This window comes from Notothenia coriiceps, unplaced genomic scaffold (genome assembly GCF_000735185.1).
Source record: "Notothenia coriiceps isolate Sejong01 unplaced genomic scaffold, NC01 NC01_scaffold00030030, whole genome shotgun sequence".
NCBI classification, from domain to species: domain Eukaryota; kingdom Metazoa; phylum Chordata; class Actinopteri; order Perciformes; family Nototheniidae; genus Notothenia; species Notothenia coriiceps.
In genome coordinates, this window is record NW_011362731.1 from 24,224 (window position 1) to 31,157 (window position 6,934).

Here is a 6,934-nt window from a genome sequence, read left to right on the forward strand (position 1 = left end):
GGCATTACTCTATTAATTTGTGGTTACCTGAATGTAACAGGGACAGTTATGTCTTATTTGTATATAATATATTATGCAAATATGTCTATATAATTACACAAAATCTGTGTTTATTCTTGTTTCATCTTGTGTTAATACCTGACGCAGTAGGACTCACATCAGTATGTGGAACTATAATTTTAGCGTATACCCCTACGTTCCTTATGTATGTGACACTGTTCCCCTTTTTTTCGCGGGGTTCATGCATCGTTCTCCCCTTTTGATACTGATCTCTGTGGGAGAGGTAGGCGGCTCTTCAGCCAGAAGCAATTTCCGTGTTTTAGTGTCGACTTTATGCACTTTAAGTTACTTTTTATTACTTATTTTTGTTGTAGTGTCTCACGGGTGTTCACAATGTATTTCTGTGTTGTTTAATTTGTAGAGGGGCACGTTAAAGAGAGTACTGACTGGAGAAATGTTTTCTTTCTGTCGCTGTTTCGTCAGGAGTGAAAATAAATGTACATCCTGAATGAAGCTACACGTCTGGGTCGTCGTCTTTCTACACAACACAACGCAGAGTCAGACACAGCCGGTTACATGAAGACAAATGTCATTCAGACTGGATATATACAATATAGCCAAAATATAATTTGGTTGATTAGTTTCTTCTAAATTTATTTGCACCACTTAATATATTTTACATTGTTATCCAACAGCATTTTTATCAAGTGTCGAGTAAGATCTTTTAATCTTCACTAGGGCCATACTGGTAACAAACAAGTTAATTTTAGTTTTTTTCAATTGGTTCATTCAGCTCCACAACCGTTTGACCTTGCACTCACTGGGTGTTACAGCTCATGACTACATAAGAACCAGTTGTTCGTAATAATAAGTCTAACCCTCTTGTTTTGCCTCTGGCATATTCAAGAGAAATACTCTGATCACTGTGCTTCCTACTTTTAAAAAAAAAAAGATTAAGAGAGAGCATATTGCACTGTTTTTTGTGGTCCCTTCCTTTCTTCTGGGATCAAAAGTTATGAGATGTGCCAAATGAGTGGCCTGGGGCAAGGAACACCAAGAAACCATCAAGTTTGGTGGTTTGAGCGTGAGCAGGGGGAGCGATTGGTTTGGTTTACATTGAAATTAGGGCAGAGAAATGAGAAACTGCTGTTTACGTTTTAGGTGCACTGTTCTCTGTATTTCCATCCACACCAAGGGAAAACCTAAAGCAAGAAGTTATGAAAAATGCATAGTTGAACATGTGAAATGTGAAACAGAGCTACGACTTGCTATAGTTTACAATTTGAAATGCAGGCATTATAGATTTGCACAGGGTTATTATAGCATTCAGTCACCGGTGCATTTGGACCATCTCAAATGTTTTCTGCCAAGTATTGTTTAAATACAGTGAATAGGGGAAAATAAAGTCTAGAAGCATACTGTAGGTATTGTTAACATGATAACACCACAGCAATGTTGAATGAAAAATAATGGTCTAGAAAGATTTTGTTTACATTCTGAAATAGTAATGTATCAAATGAATGGACACATTGAAGATGTAATTACTTAAAGGGCCCTATTATGCTCAATTTCTGGTTCATATATGTATTGTGTGCCTCTAATGTGACATGTTTACATGCTTTAATGTTAAAATACTTGAATGCACTAAAAGAACATTACGTTTCATTTTAAATATTGCTTGATTGTAACAAGGACACCTAGGTGTCTCCTAACCTGCGTATAATTGAGATCATTGTAATTGTGTTTGTTTGAGCCACTGTTTATTCTTCTACACAAGTTCCTTGAACTTTTGAGCATGCCTCAATTGAAGAGTCCACAGAGCAATATGAAAGGAAGACATACATGGCCATTGTCTTGGTGTGTACCTTATAGGTGTAACTTGGTGTCCGTGTCAAAATGACCACAGGGCGTTGTGAGCTCTCATAAAGGATTACTATGCAATGAAAGATCTTAGCTTCTAGAAACTGTAAACCATGTCATCTTCTCACCAACAACGGAACATGGACAAAGAGAAGTGATTGGACTCATGTCATCTTCTGCTGCAGACGTTTTCTGTCAGAGTGACGGTGAGACTGTCCCCTGAGGATTCTACTGTCAGTCATCTGCTCAATACAGTGGGAAAATCAGGTCAAGAGAAATGTGAGGGGGGACAAGTGTTTCTCACCATATGAGGTGGGCAACAACAGACCGATTTGTGTATTAATCCACTGCCTAAAATAGTCCCAAACAAAGGCATGCTATATAACATTCATACTGTGTGAAGATTCATCTTAGTAAGGATTAATTGGTTTATGGCCGAATGCCACAGACATGATAGAAAAGTCAGAGAATATAACAAAAATGTACAGATAATACTTTTTTTGTGTGTGGGATGATGAAAAAAATGAATAATTCCACAAAAACCTAGAGATGAGCTCACTTTTTAGCACTTTCGGTTTGCTAATCTGGAAGTTGATGGCTTTAGTTGTTGTGTTTTAGGTGCCTGAAAAAAAATCTGAGGTTAAGACACATTAAAGAAATGTTCACGATTTGTTCTACGACATAAAATACATCAGTAAATACGCCTCTCATGTCTGCATGGCGGTCATAAAAAAGTCAAGTGCTAACAAGTGACTTAATGAGACTAATAAATGTCATCACACTGAACATTAGCCACCTTTAGCTTAGCTGTGGTGACGTGAAATCATATGACCATAATGTAGTTAATTTATAGCTAGCTGTTTCATTTTTATGATCGCCTTTTCTCTTCAAAAATCGTAAAAGTGGTGTTATTATGTGGAGTTTATCCTGTCGGACAAAATGTGTAAGCACCATAAATGTTTGTTTCCACAGAGGTTATTTAAAGCTATATAAAATCCAATGGAAAAATCCTTTTGTTCACTGCCGGAACTACAAAGATACGCCATCCCTGCAGCACCTTTTTCCCGACATTTTCTCATGATTTAACCAGAAATCTGTTTGGATGACAAACCATGGGGCTTTCCTTGGAAACAGTAACACCCAAGCGCTGCAGGTGTATGTGTACATGCACCTCGGATGACAAATTCTATCAAGGTGTTGAGTGCTGTGCGAGGCTCCGTATGTGTGTGTGAAAAGCCAGGTATGCTCTGCCACCTCTAATTAAGTTGGTGGAGATGCACATGACTCAGCAGCAGTTGACAGCATAATCACCCTGTGGCTCACCTGTTTATATGCGCAAACACACACTCACGCATACACACACGCATGCTTACACAAACAGTGGTAGGCTGGCGAACCCTTTGTGAACCCCTGGGAGAGTTCTCCCTCTGGATCAGGGTGAACTCTGATTCTACTGTGGAAAATAAACGGGCAAGATATAAAACACAGGCATGCTATGACCCATCATCGAAATGCCAGCCGAGGTGCTCTCTTTCCAATGTGAGTGTGTGTGAGTGCGTGTGTTTGTCTGCCTGTCTGATGTAACCTGGCAGCTCAGGTGCAAACAGAGGGCAACATGCCGTTTAGAGGTGGCAACCTGCAGCCACAGGCAGGCAAGCAAATTAACGTTCAGGCAAATTAAGCAGTAGCTATTCATGAGAGGTAAAACATAAACAGATACAAACCAACACCATGGTTGCACAGGGCTGATTCAATAAATGTTCATTTCAGAAGTTAATTGACATAATGATTGCACAGCTTTTGTGGACCCTAAACCTGCACAATTAACACAAAAAACGTGACATTCTGCCAAAGTAATAGCGTCTCTGCTCCTGTGTTATTTGCACTTAGTAAATTAGGTCATATGGACAAAGTAGTTGCACAATTGTCCCCTTTCTATGAAATTGAGCCTTAATGTAAACATTTTGCAATTCACACAGATCTGTGCCAATAGCCACACACAGTTACATTGAAAACAAGCGTCTTTACAAGAGGTATCCGGCAACTGCTTGAAATCATGCCCATTGTCTTTTAAAGTCTGAAGGTATGCTTTTAAAAACACAAGCAGCACTAACAGACCGTTATACTCTTACCTAAAAAACAAATGTCTGTCCCGGTTACATTTTATAACAGATGTTTGATGAAATGCTGTGTAGTTTACGGTCTGAAAATAAAACCTATACCCTATGTCTTGTTGTTGCTGAGGCACTTGTAACTGCAATTACATATATAAAAATAAAGAGGAGATTGGACTCAGCTATGTACAAATATGTGTTTGTTGCGCTGTAGTAGTTGGGAATGACACACAATTCATGATGCTATCAGCGCGTGATAATTGTAATTGTGGCAATTAATGACTATCCACAGCCATACCAAGTTCAGCTTGAATTACAAACATTTTTATTTTAGTTATATAACAGAAATACTGTGAATTGTTATTTTAGTCATGATATGGTATGACTCGACTGAGTGACCAGACAATCGGAGAACAAGTGTTTTAAAGTGAAAATGACAGGGAATTTATCAAAAATAAATTAAATGTGTACACCCTGACCAAGGAGACAAGTCTATTAGGTCAAAAATCTGTGTCCTTCTGGTCTCTTTGTTGAAAATGCAAAGCATTTTGGATTTTGGTAGGTTCAGTATACCTGGATCAGTTTTTGACGGTATAGAATTATAATCCTCTAATTGAATCACACTGTACTTCTTTGTTACTGCTACCGTAGGTAAAGTTGAACTCGTTGACATCAGATGTTTATAAATTACAGATAACTGTTTTGTACATTCCATTTTGTTTACATTTACATATAACTGATAATACAGTTAAACCTGATCGACCACTTGCATTGTCTGTCCCAAAGGACTATGTTGCTGTTCTAGTACAATGTCCGCGATTACAGTAAAATGGAAATGAAACGTTTGCTTAAGACAAAATGCTCAAAACTCTTAATAAAATCATGTAATGCTTGGCTCTGAAGACAAAACCAAAGACATTTGTTTTGAAATCAAGCATAAACGTATGCCCATACAGACATGTAGAATAATAAAAACACATATGTTCACACAACGCCTGCAGAAAGCCGTCACACGAGTTATATTTAGTAACTACACGCCTGTATAATTATATACTACAACTGCCACTCCATCTAACTGCCAATCTGACAGCGATAGGAATGCAGGTATGTCCACATTACCTCAACTGTTTTTCTATTTTTCCCTCAGATGTATTATAGTTCTGTTTTATGTATCTATATTGAATGCTTAATAAATGAGAAAGCAGAAAAAAAGATGCCTGAAGTAATAGTAAGTAAGTAAGTACAATTTGACCCAGGTTCCTTCGGGTCAAAATGTAGCTAATGTCACACTCCTAGGCTACATTGGTAGTTTTGTATGTTTAGGTTATGTCACGTTCTATGTCTAGGTTTGGGTGTTTTGCTGTTTTCCCTGTCATGTTTTCCTCCTGTTTATTGTCTGGTCCTTTTCCCTGTGTTTTTTCTCCTGTCGTTAGTTTCCCTGGTGTGTCTAGTTGTCTGATTATGTTCACCTGTGGCCCCTGTGTTTCCTCCTCCCTCACATGACAACAGACAGGTGAATCTGTACGCAGTTCATGACCTCCTCTGGCATGCGGCAACAATCACAGCCTCATCTTACTTTGCTCTGCATCTTTTGGCCTGACCTTTTCAAGAATAACAAGTCATCGTGTGCCAGGAAGAACCATCGGCTTGGACGAGCTCTGACGAAAGTTGTGAAATGTAAGATATGCAGGTGGTGGCAAAACACATCTTAAAATCCCAGTATGGAGATGTGCAGGAGTGGCAAGTTTGTCAATCTTATTTGTTAAAATATTTCACTAATCCCATCTGAAGAAGAAGAAAGGGCTCCGGAGAATCTGTTGATAAGTGATCAGAACTTGTGAAGCACAACATTGATTAGTGTTTGAAGGACTGCAACAACAAAACAATTAAAAGGAAGATTAACAAATAAAGATAATTTATCAAAAGAGAGGAGAGGAACCATTTCCAGTAAACAATTTCACTTTTTTCTCACAAAAGAATCCTATGGCTGGGTTTCAGCTCCAAAAAGTTAGAATTCCAGTATGTACGGTAGCAGGTACTAGCTACATGTTGTAGGATAAGGCAGGCCATATTTTATGTTCATTAATTTTGTAAACCAAGTATGTGTCTGTTCATCTTAAAAACACACCAGAGCTGCCATGTCCTGTCTATGGAAAGCCGCGGTTTTGATTCCTCTGCAAATTGCGGAGAGTTTTGAACTATGTTAGAAATAGTCTTCCTGCCTGAAACACATTAACTTTGCTGCTGCTAGTGTGTCTTTGTAGTTAGCTGGCTACTTTTAGACTTTAAAATATGTGGTTCTTAGCCCAATGCCTATTCATTCTCTATAAAAAAATACATCTTCAAACAAAACGTCCTTACCACTTTTTAACAAACATTATTAAAACAGCAAAACATAGTGAATTAGTTGGGCACTATTTTCAGCTGCTGATGAACAAACATTTGTCATAGTGAATATTTGCTACAGTAGGACAGTGAACCTGGTATTCATTAAAGAGCAACTTCCAGGTTAAAGACATCTGTGAATAAATGTGTAGGAAAATTATGAATACACTAGATTTTCCAAAAAATATACAGACATATACACTACAGTGACATCTGGTGTCGTTTTTGTAAGAAATGCCTCGGATCGTGACCTCCCGCGTGTGACGTAACAAGGGGGAAACAAGGGGGAGAGCGGCCGGTGTAACGTATTAATAAACATGGATCCCAATGCTAGTTTCGACACAGAAGACGTTGAACATGAATATTCGAATGCATATGACGGACCACAACCTTATAATTATAAGCCTGCTAGGCGTCCAAGAGACCAGGAGCAACCAAGGATTAGAATAAATAACGGCCATCGGAGAGAAATTGAGCTGTGGTGTGAGGAGAACCAGTGGAGAACTGGGCAGCTATCTTGGTGAGTGACCGGCGTTAGCTACAGAATGTTAGCTAACGTCACATCACAACATTGT

The 6,934-nt window shown here is 38.5% G+C and overlaps 1 long non-coding RNA gene across 1 annotated transcript in view; it reads right to left on the reverse strand.

Moving 5' to 3' along the window:
- Window positions 1-275: 275 nt before the first annotated feature.
- The window catches only part of LOC104959212 (uncharacterized), a 9,388-nt gene continuing 2,729 nt past the window's right edge, over window positions 276-6,934 (reverse strand). Inside the window, exons 2-3 of the long non-coding RNA XR_799835.1 lie at window positions 818-833; window positions 276-377 (exon numbers count right to left, since the gene is read on the reverse strand). This is a non-coding gene — a long non-coding RNA (uncharacterized lncRNA). The remainder of the gene's footprint in view (window positions 378-817; window positions 834-6,934) is intronic.